Source organism: Ursus arctos, unplaced genomic scaffold, assembly GCF_023065955.2.
Source record: "Ursus arctos isolate Adak ecotype North America unplaced genomic scaffold, UrsArc2.0 scaffold_5, whole genome shotgun sequence".
Taxonomy (NCBI): Eukaryota; Metazoa; Chordata; class Mammalia; order Carnivora; family Ursidae; genus Ursus; species Ursus arctos.
This window is the reverse complement of record NW_026623067.1, coordinates 60,415,104-60,435,577: the sequence shown is the minus strand read 5'-3', so window position 1 is coordinate 60,435,577 and position 20,474 is coordinate 60,415,104. Positions and strand designations below refer to the sequence as shown.

At 47.9% G+C, this 20,474-nt stretch overlaps 1 long non-coding RNA gene across 4 annotated transcripts in view; it reads left to right on the top strand.

The window, feature by feature from the left end:
- The window catches only part of LOC113255193 (uncharacterized), a 29,623-nt gene extending 14,902 nt beyond the window's left edge, over window positions 1-14,721 (top strand). The window contains exons 3-4 of one of the 4 annotated variants that reach the window (XR_003316202.4): window positions 3,955-4,091; window positions 10,066-14,721. This is a non-coding gene — a long non-coding RNA (uncharacterized LOC113255193). Of the gene's footprint in view, window positions 1-3,954; window positions 4,092-4,890; window positions 8,068-10,065 lie in introns of those variants that run through there. The other 3 variants (XR_008957559.1, XR_006409522.3, XR_006409523.3) reach the window with 3 other exon arrangements.
- Window positions 14,722-20,474: the final 5,753 nt, after the last annotated feature.

The following is a 20,474-nucleotide window of genomic DNA, read 5'->3' as shown; positions in this document are numbered from 1 at the left end:
TGTGTGACTGGCAAGTCTACCTGTCCCTCAAGCCACTGTGCCACCATCTGTCAAGTGATACCTATTTCACAGGATTGTGGGAACGTCAGAAAACACGGAACAGCTCTTAGCAAAATGCTAAGAGGAATATAGGAAATGGACCCTGATTTCTTACAATCCACTCTAATTTGCATGGAAGAAGGTCGCACACTTATATGCCTTAAAAGGCTTTTCTAATTTTTTTAAAAAAACTTTTTTTTTTATTGGAAAGGAAAGGGCAAAAAATGTTTGTTTGTGGGTAAAGGGAATTTTCTGGGGAAACATGTAGCATTGCCAGCCAAGAGAACCATTACAGAAGGACTTTCAGCCTCTCGCCAGGGTCTCTTGCTTTCCAGGGCAGGCCAAGTGCCGCCCCACCACACAGAGGCAGCGACAGCAGGGGGGGGGGGGGCAGGGCCAATCCTGTGGTGAATGTGGAGCGGCATTTCCCCGGCAGCTGCTCCATAAGCCACAGCACCCTGCAAGCCGCAGCTCTCCCCCACCTTCCGCTTAGCTGGAAGCAGGCCATGAGGGCGGCTGGCTTTGGTGTATGAGCTTATCAGTGAGAAGTTATTTAAGTGGACAGGTTCGAAAGGAGAGTGTACAAAGTCCAGGTATTTGGTCATGCACATATGTCTCTCCTCTCTGAACTGCCCCCTCAAACCACCATCAAGCCAGTCTTTACTGACTGTGAGTGACAGCCATCTATGTGTCCACTGTCTTGCTGTCCATGGAGGACAAGAATGACACCAGCTCATAAGGCCGTGGTGAGGATTACCTGTGGTGATGTATGGTAACCCTCAGCAAGGTGGGCAGCACACTGTGGGCACTCAGTAAATAGGAGCAATTATTAGGGCTAATTAATCTTATGAAATCCCACAAGGTTATCGTATTTGTTTGGGGTTTTCCAGAGAAACAAAACCAGTAGGATATATACATACATAGAGAGGTTTAGTTTAAGGAATTTGCTCATATGACTAAGGCCAGCAAGTCCAAACTGCAGGGTGGGCTGGCAGCCTGGAGAGCTAGGGAAGAGCTGATGTTGCGGGCTACCTGTCTATCCATACCTTCAACTGATTGCATGAGGCCCACTGACATCATAGAGGGCAATCTGCTTTACTCGAGGCCACCAATTTCAATGTTAATCTCATCCAAAAATACTCTCATAGAAATATGCAGAACAATGTTTGACCAAATATCTGGGCACTGTGGCCCAGCCAAGTTCACACACAAAATTAGCCATCACAGTAAACTTTACTAGCCCTATTTTAAAGAAGCCGAAGGGTCTGAGAGGTTAGGACCATTATACCCAGGTAGTAAGCTGAAAAGCTAAGATCCAACCGCTGGAGTAAATGACAGCCTGGCACAGAGCCTGGCTCACCACAGTCCCTCAGGGTGTGCTGAATGTATTTATGTCTCCAGAGTCCCAGTTCATACCCCGACACTGGATCCTGGAGAGACAGGACACAGGGAAAGATGATTTTTCTTGAGGAAGAGACAGGAGGGAAAAAGAACTGGGAGGATGTTTGGCAGACTTCGGAGGAATGCTACTGAGCTGTGGAGTGAGATGAAGTGGAGTTAGGGACCTGAGCAGGGGCTCTTAGTAGGGTTGTGGGGGAAAACATAGGAAGAGAGGCAAGGTGGCAAGGACAGACCTGTGCCTTGACCTCAGGGCCCTTGTTCTAGGCTGCTCCAGACCAGGTGGCCAGAGACAGTCTCTGAGTAGGTGAAATGTAAGTGTGAGACCTCAAACAAAAAAGAGGCTGCCTAGAAGGGAAGGTATCCAAGGCAGCCAGGGAGAAGACAAAGGACTGAGGCAGGTGTGGCTGGAGACGGCAAGGCCCAGGGTTTCGGATTTTGGAGGCAGGGCAGCTTGTGCAGTACTTTGGACCCTTCTAGAAGAGATGGGAAGCCACAGGAGAATTTCAGCCAGGAATGACATTATCTGGTCACCCCACTTGCCAGGGAGCTGAGAGGTCAGACTCCAGATTTCATTGCTCACCGAAGATCCAGGTGCATAATGGCTGCCTTTGAACCTGAACACAGGCTCTTCACAAATAAATACTTGAAAAGTTACTCAATTTAAAGTCTAAATATTAAAGGAGGAAGGCTCTTCCCAACCCACTGGGACATTCTTCTGCTTCCTGCTTCCCTCTGGCTTCTGAAGGCCCATGAGGGAGCACAGGGCGAGGAGCTTCAGGGATTCCCTCAATCCTCGACTGCACACCCCTCCATGGGGCTGGGGCTGGGGCCGGGCACTGGGTGTGACAGTGGCCAAGAGAATTGCTGGTCTAGAACAAATGACACAGGCCAAAAAGAAAGAAGTGGCTGGACCTTCTGCAGAGGGAGCAACATGAGGCTGAAGTCAGCACCGTCCATTTAAAAACTTAAAAAACCCGCAAACGAAGAAAACTCTGTGCCTAGGAAGTATAGACTGCAAGCTGAATTGATTTCACAATGATCGATCATCCCACAAATACAATGCCAATGAAGGCTGTAGGAAGCAAATTGGAGATAAATGTGTGTGAAGGAGAAACGGAGGCCCCAGTGTTTAGAGTTCTCTGAGGACAGAATGGAGTCCTTCCTATCAATAAAGAACCACTCAATTTAGCCCTACAAACACAGGATCACTGACGGAAAAAAGACTCAACAGCAAAGTGAGACCCTATGAGGGGACTATAGGATTCAAGTTCAAAGGGGCTATCTGGGGAGTATCTCGTTGGGCAGAAAGCCCACGGGTTCCTGAGTAAGGAGGATGGCCGAGTCCAAGCTGCCTTTGGCTGTGACCCCGGAGAAGCACACAGCGTGTGCCAGCTCCCTTTCCCTGGTCTCTAAATTCCCCTCGCATCTGGGGGACCTCCTGGGGTAGTGCGGTCAAAGTCCGCTGGGCCCCTGCGCTCTGGGTATGATACACCAGCGGCGAGAAGCAGCCCTCCCACTCAGCTTCACAGGGTGAGCCCTGGCACAAGACCCGGACCCCTTGAGAGGAGGACGGTGGGCAGGTTCCCGGAATGGAGGGGTGCCTTTGGAAGAACCCACTTTCTGAGGCGTCCTCAGGGCGGCAGCTGATGCCAGGAAGTGAGAAACCCCACCAAAAATAAATGAAATCTTGGCCTGCAGGACTGGAGTCCTTCAGACATCAGATTGAGAGTATTTCCCTTTGAAACTTTACACAATTTAGCTGAAGGCAGATGAAAAAAATATTACCCCCAACAAGGGGGATGGTGAGTATGAATTCAACTGAGATACATCCCAATTCCTTTCATGGGGATGGCATGTAATACTATAATAAGAAAGGCTTGAAAACTCTTACGAGGGGTATAGAGCTATTATGGTGGGGGATTCTGGATGCGTTAGAGGGCTCAGTCGTCAAATCGAGCCTGACTTCAGAGCACGTGGGGGTATCTTGCACCCTGCACGGCGCAGGAGTGCCTTCAGACGGCTTTGCCCTGTGCCAGCTGATGGGATCCTCACAGAAACTCCACGAGCAGGTTTTTCTTCCCTCATTTCATGGAAGAGGAAACAAAAGCTCAGACAAGTGCCCAAGGTCAACTCCTTAAACATACAGCCAGGACTAAAATTTGATTCTACTTAACGCAAACTCTGTTCTTTTCATCACATCAATGTCAAAAATACAGGTTGCTGGGGCGCCTGGGTGGCTCAGTAGGGGAAGCGTCTGCCTTCAGCTCAGGTCATGATCCCAGGGGCCTGGAATTGAGCCCGGCTTCAGGCTCCCTGCTCGTGGGGAGCCTGCTTCTCCCGCTCCCTCTGCCCCTCCCCCTGCTTGTGCTCTCTCTCAGTCAGCACACATCTGGGGAAGACTGCTAGTGTCGTAAGCAGCATCCTGGAGGCTGGGCCCTGTTCTGAGCATGTTCACACGTACTTCCATTTAAGCCTTACAACCACGTTTCCAGGTTGTCTGTCTCCATTTGACAGATGAGAAGCCTGAAGCACAGAGTCACTTATCCAAGGCCAACTATGTGTTCAAGGTGGTTCCACTACACGGAAGAGCTAATTCACCAACTGGCTAAAGGACTCAAGGAGGACCAAGGAAAATGATCAGAAGCCAGGAGGTGAGTGGCAGGGCAGGGCTCCTGGGTCCCAGGTCAAGACCTGAGGTACTTGCACACCCATGGCTACATTCTTCTCTTCATCCCAAGAGCCAAGGTGGGCCTCACCCCTGTCTAACGTTCATCCTCCCACCATGCTCTGCATTGTATCCCCTTTGGTTTCTTCCAGAGCCTTCACACCATTGACTCTGGGCCCCTTTCCTTCTTTGTCCTTAACCTTTTCTTCTACTGGGGCTCTCTCAGTAATCTCTGAATAGGATCCAGTATGTTCCACCTTTAATAGTCTCTCCCCTCAGCCTCACATGCCCTGTATCTCCTACAACTAATTTCTTGCCTCACTCCACCCCAAGTCTGCCTGTCTTTCCTGCAGTCATACCTTGGTTAATGACATCAGCACGCATCTGGCTGCCCAGACCAGAAATCTGGGCATCATTCTTGATCCCTCCCTCTCTGTCACTTTGTCCTCTAATTCACTGCTGAGTCTTGCAGATCGCATCCTTCAATCATTCCTCCAATTCCTCCCCTTCCCTCCACTGTCACCACCTTCAGCATGGTGCTGTCTGGACTGCTCTCCGCTCTTCTAGTTCTTGCAACCTCGCCTACCTGTCATTCATCAGTTCTCCACACAGCAGTCGTGGTGATCTGTTCAAATACAAAGCTGATCCTGCCACTCCCCTGCTTAAACTCCTGCAGTGTCTCTGTATTATTCCCAAGTTAAAGACCCAACTCTGTATTGTAGGACAGAGATCCTCGGAGGTATGAACCTTCTCACCTGTCCAGACTCATTTCCCCATCTCCCTAGACGCCGCTGCCGTAGCTGCCACCACTCAGTCCAGCCCATCCTCCCTCACCCTTCCAGAATCAATTTGGATGTCACCTGCCCAGGATGTCTCCTCTGATCTCTCTTCCCTGATTGGACCCAAAGCTCTCATCAGATAGATGTGTCCCATCACATCATAGTTGTTGACTTATTTATATCGCTAACTACCGCATAGCTCCTGCTCCTTGAGAACAGGGACTGTGTTGTAACTACCGTGTCTGGTACTCGGTGGAGGCTCAGTGAACATAGGTGGAATGAATAAGTGACCTAGCAAGGCCATAGGGAGTGACCAGAAGCTGATAAGAAGGACTCTGGGGTTCAGAGTACAAAATACTTTCCTCCTTTAGGGGCCAGGCTGGCAGCAAACAGGGACTGAAAGCACTGACATCTGCTGAGCATACGTGCTGTGCCAGCCTCTGTGCTAGGTGCTTGCTGTCGATTATTTTCTCTTAATGCTCGCAGTAATCTTACAAGATAGATACTGGTTTTGTTCTCATCGAACAGATGAGGAAACTGAGGATCAGAGAAGTTAAATAATGTGCAGAAAGTCACTCTGCGGAGATGCTAAGATTCCAGCCCTGGTCTCTGCACTTCGTCGGTGTTACAGTGAAGCTCTGCAGCTTCCTTTGGCCGCCACCTCCACCTACAGTGCTGCTGGAATCTTGAGGGAGAGCCTCTGTCTCACCTGCAGAACTACCACGGGGAAATGCCTTGTGCCCCTAACCCGAAAGCAGCTTCCCACTGGTTGGCCAATGACCGAGGTCTGGCGCAAGAACTTTGTTAGGGTGACAGGCTGAACCCATCAGACGCCACTGTTGGGGAGTCTGTGAGGTATGGAAAGGGAAAAGGACAGTAGGATGGTACTAAAGAGGGACCACAGGGCAAAGGCAACAGAAACGGGAGGCAGAGAGGAGGGTGGCAGAGAGAATTAGTCAGCAGGGAAAAGTAGAGATAGAGAAAAGCTGAGTCAACCCAGTGGAGGAGAAACCCCAGTCTGAAAATTCCAGAGAACGACTCTGGAAACTGGGGTTGAGATATTGGAGGGGATCTACTATCTGGAATGATGTCTTGGGGCGAACCCCACAAAGCCCAGCTGTATGGCTGGGTCCTTCCTCCTTAGTTCTCTGCACATCCTAAAAATAGCCCACCATTGGCTAACCAAACCAAGGGGTCTCTGGATCCTTCGGTGAAGGCACCTGACAACACAGGCTGGTACTCAAGCCCTGGTGGGGGCTCCCAGCAACTGGTCCGGGCTGGCTCTTGCTGCTGGAGGGAAGGCACCTGCACTGGGGCAAAAGTGCCAAGGCTGGGGCTGGGGTAGATGTCGTCATCCACTCCAGGCAGCGATGCTCAGCTGAGGTGTTCCCTTTAAAGCCTAGTGATCCTGTCAGGAAACCTGTGCAATTCCACTTTAAATGCGTCCTTCCCCTTTATGACTGTGCAGAGAGAAGGTCAGAGGGAGGCCTTGTTATTAAGCCAAGTCGGCAAACAGAATCCCATGTTTGATGTTGCAGTGTGGCCCTGCAGCGGTGGCAGCTCTGAGGCAAGGCTGGGGGTGAGGCGGGGAGTCAGAGGGTGGATGGTGTGCAGGTAGGGGAACGTCACCTCTGCCCCCTACTTGTTTCTTGCTTGATTCACTGCAGGGCCTGGCCCCTCCCTGCCTGACTGCCAGCCGTTTACTCTCCGAGTCACTTCCCAAGGATGTACCTGGAAATCGTCCCGCCAGTCCAGATATAAGACCAATTTTTCTTAAGTTGCTAATGCAGCTCTAAAACATTTTATTTGGATTCTGCTCAACATTGAGATTGTTGGGGTTCACACCTTTTTCTTTCTTTTTTTAAAGATTTATTTACTTATTTAAGAGAGAGAGAGAGAACAAAAGCTGGAGGGGCAGAGGGAGAGGGAGAGAGAACCTCCAGCAGACTCCCTGTTGAGTGAGGAGCCCAACTCGAAGCTTGATCCCATGACCTTGAGATCAAAACCTGAGCCAAAACCAAGAGTCTGACACCTGACACTTAACTGGCTGTGCCACCCAGGCACCCCCATACCTTTTTCTTAAATGAAAAACATTCTGTTCAGATAGCATGATAACAAAAGCTCATTCATTCCATGAATATTTATTAAGTTCCATTAAGTGTTAGGAGCTAGACCAGATATTGAGGAAACAGCAGTGACAACACAGAAACCCTTATGCACTGTTGGTGGGAACGCGACTTGGTGCAGCTACTATAGAAAATGCTATAATGGGTCCTCAAGACATTAAAAATAGAACTACCATATGATCCAGCAATTATACTTCTGGGTATTTATCCAAGGAAAACAAAAACACTCAATCAAAAAGATATACACGCCCCCATGTTCTCTGCAGCAATAGCAACACCCAAGATATGGAAAATACCTGTGTCCGCTAATGGGTGAATAGAGAAGAAAACGTGGTACAGGGGCCCCTGGGTGGCACAGCGGTTAAGCGTCTGCCTTCAGCTCAGGGCGTGATCCCGGCGTTATGGGATCGAGCCCCACATCAGGCTCCTCCGCTGGGAGCCTGCTTCTTCCGCTCCCACTCCCCCTGCTTGTGTTCCCTCTCGCTGGCTGTCTCTATCTCTGTCGAATAAATAAATAAAATCTTAAAAAAAAAAAAAAGAAAAGAAAATGTGGTACATACACACACACACACCTGGAATACTATCCAGCCACAAAAAAAAGAAATCTCACCATTTGCGACAACATAGACAGACTTGAGGGCATTATGCTAAGTGAAGTAAGTCCGACAGAGACAAATGCTGTATGATGTCACTTATATGTGGACTCTAAAACAAAACAAAAACAAAACCAAAACACCCCTGAGCTCAGACATACAGAGAACAGATTGGTGGTTGCCAGAGTGGGGGTGGGGCAGAAGAGATGAAGAAGGTCAAAAGGCACAAACTTCCAGTTATAAAATAATAAGTCATGAGGATATAACGTACAGCATGGTGACTACAGTTAATAACATTGTGTGGCATATTTGAAACAGAGAGAAAATCGTGAAGGTTCTCATCACAAGAAAAAAAGCTTTGCTATGTGTCATGACAGATACTAATTAGATTTAACATGGCGATCATTTTGCACTATATACAAATAACAAATCATTATGTTGTATACCTGAAACTTACATGTTACATGTCAATTATACCTCAAAAAATAATAAAACATAAAAATTGCTGCCAATGTTTTTTAGCTCTTGTGTATTTTTATGTAAAGAAAGGGAGACATCATTTTCACTTACCCATAATGCAGAAGTGAGTGTCTCATTGGAAGTGGTGAAAAGTAACTTCATGCACTGATCTTTAATTAAATATAATTAACTGCCTACTTACCAAAACGTTTTTCAGGCTTCTTGACAATCTTTTAGTTGCTTTGGTTAGCATTAGACTCAGCTGACAATCACAGGGAATTCCAGCATCATTAGGAAGTCAGGCTCCTGCTAGCTTCTTGCTCTGCCGTCCTCAATTTGGCTTCAGCGCAGTGGTCTGAAATGACTGCTTGAGATCCAGCCATCAGGCCCACATTCTAGGCAGCCTGATCTGTCTGGACATTATACATGATACTTCTACTTATATGCCCCTGGCTAGAACTTAGACACACGGCTCTTTCTGGCTACAGGGGAAGTTGGGAAATGTGGTATTTACTCTGTGGCTGTGTATCATGCTAAAAACAGGTCATTTATTGCTAAAGTAGAAGAAAACAGATACGGGGGCCTCTGGAAGTGGCAGTTAGTGTCCTTGGGGTTTGGATGATATAAATATTCAGGAGGAAATGCTTTTTAAAATTATGTTATAATAATGATAATGACTTTCCTAAAAAGGTCAAGTGGCTCTCATGTATTACTCTAGGGCACAACATTGCCACTGTCAGAACGGAGAATAATTTCCCACAGAGAGGCCATACTGAGCTGGAGACTGAGAGGAATGGATTTTTCAGAACAGAGTCGGGGTCCGTGTCTAGCCTGGTTAGCGTCAGCGGTCAGAAGGAACGCAATGTCTGCAGCACTTCCCAGCACCAGCGGCTCAGGTCACCTGCTTCTTATCTCTTGGAATCAGGACAAATCATGAGTTTTGATGACTTGAAACTCAAGCTGTGGGAAATTTAAAGGAGCCTGTAGTGTTTAAAATCAAATGAACATATTAGGGTAATGAAACACATCTGTGTCCTCCAGACGATGCTGTGGCTAATCCCTACTCGATTTGCTAGGCACCAGCCTCCCGTGGTGGGCTAGAGCTGTGTGTTTCATGTAATAGAACTGATTCCATGGAAAATGAAAATGAGTGGGCACACAGTCTCTCCTTTGCTCTCCCGCTGGCTGCTCCCTTGCAGTGTATTCCATAAGCTTCTATCTCCTTTGTTCTGCCTTGGGTGAATCCCTTCATAGCCCGAGCCACCGGTTCCCACCCGATCGGTCGCCCCACCTTTGGTGGCCCTCATGGGGAGCCTCTGCCAGCTTGGGACTCTCCCCGGATTCTCCAGGGATTTCTTTGGACTTTTCCTCAGTGGACCGACTCCAGGACTCCTCTGGCTGAGGTTACTCTGCGGGGAGATCTGAAGCTCCAGGGGGAACCAGCCAGGCTGCCCTTGCTTGAAAGGATGAGGGATTTCCCCTCTTGCCCTTCAGAGGGACCCTTCCCTCCCTCTCCTTTCTCTTTTCAGACCTTAACCCTAGTACTCCTCAGACAGCTGAAGATCTCTGGCCAGTGTGCCTCCCTAATGTGGTCTGAAGGTCTGAGTGTGAACAGTCCAACTGCTGGTGCCTATGAGGGCAAAGGATCCCTTTCCTCTCCCTCTCCATCTGCAGCTCATCCAGGGTGAATCTGCACCCATTGTGGGCTTGGTTGGGACCCTTTCCTGACGCTGGCTGACTCTCGGCTCCCTTGCTTCTTTGAGCCGCTCCCCTTTCTCCTTTGTTCCTATGGATCCAGCTGCCACCCTGATCTACGGGCAAAATACCGTCCCACGTGTCTGAACGAATCCAACAATTCCATATACGAATGATGATTCAACAAGGATCCCAGCCCATACCGCCGGAGGGTCCCCTCCCCCTAAACCCAGTGGACCTGGCCACCAAGGAATTTCACTCAAACGGCCTGCCAGCACATTCATATAATCTCGCTCTGGTAACTGCAGAAACCCTGATGGACAGACAAGTTTAGGGAGGAACAGTGCACCTGCACCTCCGGCCAACACGAAGCAGCTGCTGAAGACGAGACTTCTGCCTGGATGCCAGAGATTCGTCATTGCAGCTCTGTCGGGGGAATGCAGACGCCGCTCTAAGCAACAGGTCTGAGCGATGGACATCTGAGCCAGGTAAAAGGGCCCCCAGCGACCGACCACGGGGCTGAACACAAACAGGCTCATTAAGCCACAGGCTCTACCTGACCAATGGGCTACTTACGACCAGGCACAGTTACTGAAAAAGGAAAATTCCATATGTCCCCGGACTCCCTCACTCTGCCCTATAACTGTGGCCCCTCATCACCGCTGTGTGGCACACAGTCTCTCCTTTGCTGTCTGGCCTGCTGCTCCCTTGCAGTGTATTCGATAAGCTTCTATCTCCTTTAAAAAAGAAAAAGAAAAAGAAAATAAAAATGAGTGGTCAGAATTAAAATTATACCCTCCGTTGTTAGCGAAAGGTGGCTTTTAAATGAATCCTACTTTTTCCCGGCTTAAACTATAATTTGAAAACTGATTCATTCGCTAGGTCAGGCATTGCTCGGATGTCTCTGAGCATTTGGCAGGGGTACAGAGATGACCTTGAAAAACTTAGCCAATTCTGATGATTTGCAGGCATCCTTGGCTTCTAATGACACGACACGTTTCTCGGCTCTTTACTCAGTTGAGAAGACAGTGCACGGGGAAGAGCATTGATTTAGGAAACCTGAGTTTAAGTCAGGCCCCATGTAATCTTGGACAAGTTTCTTACCGTTTTGGGCCCGAGTTTCCTCAACTTACGATTCATGGTTGAGTTAGATAAGGAGTCCCAAGTTAATTCCTGTAGTGGCTAGGCATGTAACAAATACGTGAAGTGGACCTGGCTTGAGAAAAATAGAGGCAGAGGTCTGTTTTGCTTTCCCCTCAACTCAGGTTTAAGAAAACAGCAGTCTGAACCCAGTAGTAAATGGTCATGAACACTCAGCTTCTAAACCAGAAAAGGCATGGGGGGCGGTGGGGACAGACATCACCTGCGGCCATGATTGCTTATCTTCAGTTAGGAATGTGGGCTGAGTGCTGCCAGGTCTTTTGAATTTTCAAGAGAATTGAGAAATATGGATTGGTTTTCTGATGAAATTTTTGATTTTTTTCATTACGGAGCAACCAATGCAAAATTTTAAAAACCCTTATGCCAGTTAATCTTTTATGCGCCCAACTAGAATAAGCTGGGTTTGTAGGACCACACATTGATGATTTCTGGGTTACGCTGTAGTCAGTGGAGCACTGGTTCTCAAGCAGAGATTTCTGGACCTACTAAGAGTGTCAGCCAGGCAGAACCCTTAGAAATTACACAGTAAGTTCTGTGAGCATACATTTTTGGTGCAAGTGGACTCACCAGTTTCATTTGAGGTAGGAAGTCATGGCCAGCAAACTTAGGTTCACCAGTGAGCCTCGCACAGGTTTCCAGCTCCCACTCTTCAGAATGCCAGGACTGATGATGGAGTCAGACACTTGGTTCATTCACTCCCTCGTTCACTCAGCAATAGTTATGGAATATTTACTACGTACGACGCATCTTCTAGGCACTGGGAACACAGAAGCAGACAGAAGAAACAACGTCTTTGTTCTCATGAAATGTACATTCTACAAGAGGGACACAGATATTATCTATAGAAACTAAAAAGGCACATGTGGTGTCAGGCAATGGGGAGGGGTGTACAAGGTAAGAGGAGAGAGAGCGACAGGGGCAGAGCAGCATTTTAGGTGGGGTGAGGAGAGAAGGGCTCTCCTGCAGAGACCTGACTAAAGTAAGCAAGCAAGCCATGTGATTTTCTGGAAAGAGCATTTTAGAGGAGGGAGAGATAAAGACAAAGGCCTGCGGCAGGTGCATAGAGTGGTCTGTTTATGGAGTAGCAAGGCTAAGGTTAAATTAATGTTATATAACCACCAGTGGGTTTAAATGAAGGCTTTGAGATTTTTTTTCTCTATAAAACAAGGAATTCCTTCAAATTGCAGCGCTTTATCTCTTTATACGGATAAAGCCCAGTTGAGAAGCAGATCTAAGAGGCACATACCTGCTATTGGCCAGTGCCATAAACCGGCTCCATCTTTCCTGAGAGCTGTCTGGTAAATTTAACGAGAGCTGTAAAACTGTTTACACCCATTGACTTGGTCACTTCACTCTGGAATAGTTCCACGAGGCAAAAGAGAAGGAAAGAAAAAAAAAAAACAACAACCACCACAAAGAAAAACCAAATCTACCACATGTCCTTAGCAGGGGCTTGTATAACACACACAAATTTCAAATAATCTGTCTTCAAAAATGTAATAAAAATAAGCAAAAATTAACGAAGAAATTCACCATATTTAGATTCTCTTAAGCTGTTAAAATGACACTTGGGAACAATATTACTGAGGGGAAATGTATTATATGAAAAATGAAAGTAGAAAAAACAAGGTACAACCTGTGTATTGATGCTGATCAAAACTGTGGAACATATATTCTTGCCCCTTAACGAATATGAAAAGAGCATCAGGAGGGGTACAAAAATCTATTGTCCTGTGAGTGCTCTTTTTGAGCAGGGTTGCTGACATTCATGATGAGTCTTTCGGTTTTTTCTGGTTGTTGGGTAATGTGAGATTTTTTCCCTGTAGGCTGAGGTTTAGCACCCACAAGGTACCATCCCCCTACAACAGCACTGAAAGGGACAGGGCTGTTCCTCAGGCACTGAGCTTGCCGCACAAGCAGACTCTACAAGACATCCTCTGCCAGCACCACAACGGGGGCTATGGAACAGCAACATGGCTCTTGGTCACAATTCTGCTGTCTGCACTCTGGACGGATCTGGCATCTGGGAAGGAGGCCACTAAGGTGGGGTGAGGAGAGAGTGGCCAACTCAAGATGGCCGCGTGTAGGGGAGCAGCAAGTTCTCTTTGCAGCCAGAGTCCTCACTCCCTTCCTGATACAGCCCAACAGCTAATTTTGTAGCTGTCTCCTTGTGGGGAGAGGGGGTTCCCTCGCTTAGAGAGTTCCAAAGCAAAACACACTCTAGCCCAGACTGAGCTTTGAGATGTTTTCTTGTTCTTCAGGCCAATGTTCACCTCTTCAGAGAGGGCTTCCCCGGCCATCTGATCTAAACTAGCTCCTACCTGGTGACGAAGGGTGTATTATCCTGCTTTGTGTTTTGTGTATCAGTCCTGTGTGCCATCTTAACTAATTTGTTTATTTGTTTCCTTATTGTCTGTCTTCCCCCCATTATAATGTAGGCTTCTTGAAAACAGGACCACGTCTGTCTTGTTATTGGTGACTACAGTGATTTCTGGTGTAGAGCAGTTCCTTGGTATTTATTTATTTTTTTAGTGGATTAATAAACTTGCAATGATCAGCAATTTGGGATCTCTGGACCTCTGCAGCCCATCTGGATATCATTTCTTGAGCCAACTTGAATGAAGGATTTCACACGGGAGAAATGAGACCATATAACTTGGCTGCTGGATTCATTAGAGTCTCAACAGGACCGTGACATTATCTTGGGCCTCAGGAAAAGGGTTGCTCTGGAGAAGGAGGGGAACCTGTTTGACTTTCCCTCTTTGGAAAATCCCCATTTCCATATTCCCAGTCTTTCTTCTGACTTTCCTTCCCTTTGCTTCTTCTGGGGAACGAAGGCTAGCAGTCGGGTAGGTGATGGTGTACTGGTAGGAAATCTCCATAGCTCTAGGGCCCTTCAAGAAGATCTGCCTGCATGGAGAGTGGGGTGGGGAAGTAGGCACACAGGGCAAGCAGATCTGTGGTTGTTTGATTCTTGCATCATTTTCAACAAACGGCTCAGAAAATAGCTCAAGACAAAGAGGATGACATGTATCCTTCATTGCATAGAACTGGAACCTGGTGTCTCAATGTCAGCGGGAAGAGATGGCTGGGGCTGCGCCATTACTGACATGGAGCTGATGTCTGTTGCCTGTGCTTGCAAATGCTTCTGACTCCCACACACTGAAGAAAGTCTTCAGCTGACTACCTGGAGTCATTGCTCTGGAATGTCTGGTACATGGCTTCCCAGTGTGTGACAGTGCAAAAGGGTTGCAGTGGAAACGAAGGCTAAAAATCTCTCTAAGAGTTCCTGTTGAGAGCCAAGACTTGCAAGGGCTTTTGTCTACTTGGTCATTTCCCCACAATCTAAACAGAATTGCTGAGAATATGCATGCCTTTCGTAATAGTTGCTCACATTAATTGCAAGCTGTGTCTGGCACTGCTCTAAGCATTGCACATTGACTCAACAATCCTAAGAGGTAGTTACTATTTTTTTGTTTTTGTTGATGAAACACTGTGCACAGAGCAGTTAAGCAACTTGTTCAAGGTCATCCAGGTAGAAGTGACAGAGCCAGGAAATGAATCCAGAAAGCTTGGCTCCAGCTCCATGCTCTTAACCATTATGCTGCACTATCTGTATTGAGAAATAGACACCTGGGGTGCCTGGGTGGCTCAGTCAGTTAAGTGTCCGACTCTTGATTTCGGCTCAGGTCATGATCTCAGGGTCTGGCGATCAAGCCCTGTGTGGGGCTCCATGCTCATCGTGGAGTCGGCTTGAGCTTCTCTCTCTCCCTCTGCCTCTGTCCCTCCACCTGCTTATACACACACAGACACACACACACACACAGACACACACACACACACACACACACACACACACACAGACACACACACACACTCTCATTCTCTCTCAAAATAAATAAATCTTAAAAAAAAGAAATAGAGACACATGTAGATTTAGTTTTATTATATAGAGTCAAATTACGAATGCATGGCCTCTGGTCCAGCTAGGCATCAAGTTAAGTGTGTCAGGGAGACAAAGGTAAATGAAATATAGTTCCTCCCTCCAGCTTTTAGCCTGCTGGAGGAGACAGGCACACGTGCTCCTTTAACACAAGGAGGTGAACCCTGGAGGTGATGGAAGTTCAGCTGCTGAGGGGCTGGTAGAGGCAGTCGGGGTAGGCTTCTTGGGCAGGGGAGGCTGCAGTTGGACCATTTCTTATCTGTGAGAAATGCTGAGGTGCTGTGCATGCTGCGACGCACAGCCCAGATCCTGCTTTGAGAGCAGAGCACTCGCTCCCCAGCTGCCCTGAGTGCTGTCAGCCCACGGCTCACAGTTGAATCCCTCCCTGGCCTTTCTCTTGTCAAAGGGAATTGCTTCACCCAAGGTTGTCCACTTCCTCAGATGGCCTCATGCTATAGGTCATTGGTGGGGGTACAAAGGCCCCATCCCCTTGCCACAGTTTGGGGACAATTCTGAAAGCCGTCCCATAAGCAGAGCCACATGGGCTCAGCAGAGACCTCTGGTGCAGTCTGTCACAGTTAACTTTCCTTCTACCAAGGGCTGCTTTCTTCTCTCCTTTATGGGTGTTATTCCCCAAAGCACTCACCGATACATTTCCTTCATCAGAATCTGTCTCCAGAGTCTGTTTCTGGGGAAACCTGACCTGAGAAGGCAAGCAAGGTGCAAGGGTCTTCTAGGTGGAGGGCAGCATGAGCAAGTCTTGGCAGTGTCTACCAGCACCTAGGTACCAGCGAGACGTATGCAGTTAGGTGTAGAGGGGAAGGTGGCTGGTGAGGGGGCAGGGACAAGATTATAGAGAGCCTTGTATGTAGTCTGAGGGGTTGGACTGCCTCCTCAGACTGTTCATTCATTCATTTAACAAATATATATATATATATATATATTTAATATTTTACTTATTTATTTGACAGAGACAGGCAGTGAGAGAGGGAACACAAGAGGGGGAGCAGAGAGGGAGAAGCAGGCTTCCTGCTGAGCGGGGAGCCCGATGCGGGGCTCAATCCCGGAACACTGAGATCATGACCTGAGCTGAAGGCAGCCACGTAACGACTGAGCCACCCAGGCGCCCCTAACCAATATATTTTTTAAGGATTCATTTATTTATTTTAGAGAGAGAGAGCACAGGGAGTGGGGAGGGGAAAAGAGAGAGGGAGAGAGTTTTAATGGACTCCACACTGAATGCAGAGCCTGATGCAGGGCCCAATCTCATGACCCTGAGATCATGACCTGAGCAGAAACCAAGAGTCGTACACCCAACCAACTGCACCACCAAGGTGTCCCTCATTTAATAAATATTGTGTGCCTACTATGTGTAAGTCATGATCCAAGGCACTGGGGATACAATGGTAGGAATTCCCCCAGCCTGTCCCACATTTGGCATTGGCTGCTACAAACATTATGGCTCATGTCTTTGATGCACGTACAGACACCTTTCTATTGAGCATACACCAAGGAGAGGAATTCTGTACCATTTTCAAACTGTCATACCAATTTACCTTCCCACCAGTATGTGGCAGTTCCTTGATGAGAGGCCCTTGTCAACACTTGGTATTATCAGTCTTTTAAATTTTAGCCTTTCTGGGGGCAGGGGCTATGTAGTGGTATCATAACATGGTTTTGTTTGCATTGCCCTGATGACTGAGATTCTTTTCTTTTCTTTTCTTTTCTTTTTTTTTAAGTAAGCTCTACACCCTGTGTGGGGCTTGAACTCGTGACCCTGAGATCAAGAATCATATGGTCCACCTACTGAGTGGGCCAGGCACCCCTTGTTTTCATATGTTCAGTGGCCGTGTTCTTCTGGACATCTTTTTTCAAGTTTCCATTTAAGTCTTTGCTCCTTTTCTATTGAGTCATCTGTCTTTTTTGTATTGATTTGTAGGAGTTCTTCATCTATTCTGGATAAAAGTTCTTTGTTAGATATTCAAAGTGCTGACATCTTCTCTAACTCTGCAGCTTGCCCTTTCTCTCTATTAATGGTGTCTTTTGGTCTTCTGATCGATACTGAACATACCCAAAAATGAATTCCAGCTTAAATGTAGAGCTAAATGTGAGATGAAAAATAATGAAGCAGCTAGGTGAGGAGAATGTCTTCGTGGCATCAGGGTAGACAAAGATTTTTTATGTGATCCTTAAAGCACTAACCTGTAATGGAAAAGTTGGCGAAGACATCATGAAGACAACGCACTAAGCACTTGCATTGTATCGTTCAGTCCTTTCAACGAGTGATCTAAGTATCCCTCTATTACCAATGAGAAATTGAGGCTCAGAGAAGTTAATCAGTCTACTTGCCCTGGACCACACAGCTCACTCATGGAGAAGCTAGGGCTTGAACTCAGGTTTGACCTCATCTGGAGACCAAGCTCCTGACTCCTGCTGGGGCGGTGCCCCCATTACCACCTGCAGAGGGTCCCCTGTGGGGCCTGCATGGTGTCAGGCTCCAGACCTGTGCCATCACTGGCTTCTCATCGCGCTGTCTTGTGTGCAGGCATCACTTAACATGGCTCTGGTTCCTCCTTGTAAATTATTCATTTCCTCCTCCACTGTTTTGTGAGCTTGGCCTGCTGGCAACAGTTGCTCTTTGGCCTTTGTCTTAGTCCTGAGAAGCAAGTCTCCTCCAGGCTGTATTCACAGCAGCTATACCTGGGAAAGACTCGGACAACATTCTGTGTCTGAAGCAGGCTGAGTGGCAGAGCCCCAGCCACCTGGGAAGAGGAAGCTCTTGATGAGAAGTGCCAGGTCTCCACGATCTACTCAGGGACCTCTGGAGTCAGGGAAGTCCTGGCATCCTGGTAGGGGTGCCACCACTGTTCCTTCCTTCTCTTCCTGGCTGCCAGAGGCCCTGCTGTGGAGCTGGGCACTGTCTGAGCTGCTTTTATGGGAAGGGGAATGACAGCTGAGTTGGGGGTTGTGGGTAAGTCACCTGGAGGTCAGGGTCAGGAGAGGCCCAGGTGCCTGTCAGGCCTGCCTGTGACAGCAGAAGCTAGTAGTCACCTGATGCCGTAGAAGCCTTGTGGGAGCGGGACAATGGCAGGACTCCACCCTGTGTGAGCCCTCCACGAGGGTCTGGCTCCCGTTATCAGTGCACCTCAACATGAAGGGAAGTGCAGACCTGCCTCCCAGAGCAGATTTGAGCCGATCTTGCTTATCATACTGCCTATCCTGAGAACTTGTGTCAAGTGCTTTGCTAAGCTTTTTACACACATAGCCTCAATATCTAAAAATCCCAATGACATACAAACCAGCATCACTTTTAATGTATAGTTCTAGAAATAAATACACAGAGAGACTAATTTTAGCTTCCTCCATGCCCTCACAGCTGCTAAGTGGTGGAGTTAGGATTCAAAACCACATCTGTGTGACTCCAAAACTCCGAGGAGTGTTTGCCACCAAGCTAATGGAGCATACACCTCAAGGCCCCCATTTGCACAGGTCCCTTCGAGGCCCTGGGAGGGCCCTGACAGTGTATTCAAATGGTCATATGTTCTTCAACATTTTGCAAAACTAAAGAAAAACTTAATAGCTGGTTTCCTTAGTTAAAACTACCATTTCTTGCTACTGTTCTTCTCTCCCTCAAACTTGCCCTGGTGTTGCGCAGGGCTAGGCATTTCGGAAAGCGGGCTGAGGAGAGGAATTTGAGCTGGGTGGATACTTAGTTTGGGTTTGGTGAGATACATTGGTACAGCTCATCATCACTTCTGTGATGGGTAAGTATTGCTAGCTGTCTCTCTGAAGGAATGGCTTCCGGGAATATTCCTGCTGCCCTCAGGGCCCATTCACCTGGACTTGGGACTCGAACACACAAAACCAGAGGCTGGATTGCAAACGTGAATGTGGTCTCTGTCTTCAGCGCAGGAGGTATGTGGGAAATGGAGAAGAAACAAGAAACTTAAAAAAAAAACCTATTAGTAATCAAAACTAATTTTTATCTTTCTATTCCCTCTCTAGATGATGATCTCACAAAACTGTTACCATATGAAGAGGCAATCAGAGAATATGCAGCCAAATAATACAGGGAAAAAAACAGATGTGTCAGGCAGTTAATTAATTATAATAGTGTGTTACTTTTCTGGAATTTTGCTATGGTCTGTGGTATATGTCAACTTTCAAAACTTTGGAAATTATGGGAGCTTCTTTTCTCGTTCTAAGTAAGTACTTTGGTAGCTAAATTTTTTGATTATAATCTTCTTAAGAAGAAATCCCTGAAACCTGGAACTGAAGAAACCTCAAGCTCCTGCTCCTAGCAGCAGTGGCACCCTGCCCCCTCCATTGGAAGGTTCACCAGTCCTCTGTGTGGATGGAGAAATGGGACTCTGAGGTCTAGAAAAGCCCCCTCTTCCTGCACTTTAGAAAGTGCTACAGGCATCCTCTAAGGGAGAGGGGAGGCTGCCAGCATCCTCTAACCTAGGCCGCGAGAGCACAGCAAAGCCCAGGCCTGCCATGGGCCGCATCGGATGTTTTCAGAGGCCAGAAGAGGGGATGGGGAAACTTGCCAATCGCCTCGCTTTTTGCGATGTGCAGTAGCTCCCCGTACAGCCGCGTCCCAGATGGAATTTGCTGGTGAGACTTCATTGGCCATCTCAGTCTACAAGGCTTTTGGGTGCTCTCTCAGGAGCAAGGATGCAGGTGTGAGCAGCTGTGAGGGAGTGCAACTGTGGTTCATAGGGTCTGTTCCGCCGCCCTGTGGGCTGGGGGGCAGGGAGCATACAAATAGGGCTGAAGGCAGGCGGCAGCTGGTGCCCTTGGAGTCAGGGGTGGGGCCTGCTGTGTCCTTGGTGCTCCCGGACCACACCACCATTCATTCTGGCCCAAGGCAGTTCCAGCAGCTGCAGGGCGGGACGGCCTTCCTTTCAAGAACTTGTCTTTGTGGTTTTCACTTCTCCACCTGGTGTCTGGACTGCAAATTACAGGAGGTGACGCTGCATCGCTTCTCCCCACCGAACAAAGGGACTGAGGCAGCTCCGGCTGACACGGTTGACTCCAGCTCCAGAAGCACCCGCCCCCGGCTCCCCTGGCAGCCAACCAGTGCACAGGCTGCTTGCAGTCATGGGCTACGCTCCACCCGGCCAGACCCCAGAGGGGCAGCTTTGCTCAGGGGCTGTGGTGTTGTGGGGAACCCACACCATCGACTCCAGGATTAGAGAAAATGATTGTACAGACAGAGCAGGTCTCATTTGGAATTCTAGTAATCAGAGAGCCTTAAGAACAGCTTGACACAGGCCTGAGAGGCTTGCTAGCCTGCCCTGTGGAATCCTCTAGAGTTATCTGTTTCTGGTTTAGGAGTGCTGGGCCCAAGGGTTATTCCCCATCTGTCTCTTTATGTCCCCCTCTGAATGAATAGCACACACAAGAGTGAACACATACAATATAGCCCTTGCTACTCTCCCATGTGACCACAGGCAAATTCAATCCCATTCTGTACACAATACACACACACACACCATATAATTCTATACACAATGTACATACACAATAAAATAAGTAGCACTTGGGCTAATGACCTGGGCTGAACTGTGTCCCCCTGAAATTCATATGTTGAAGTCCTAACCCCCCAGT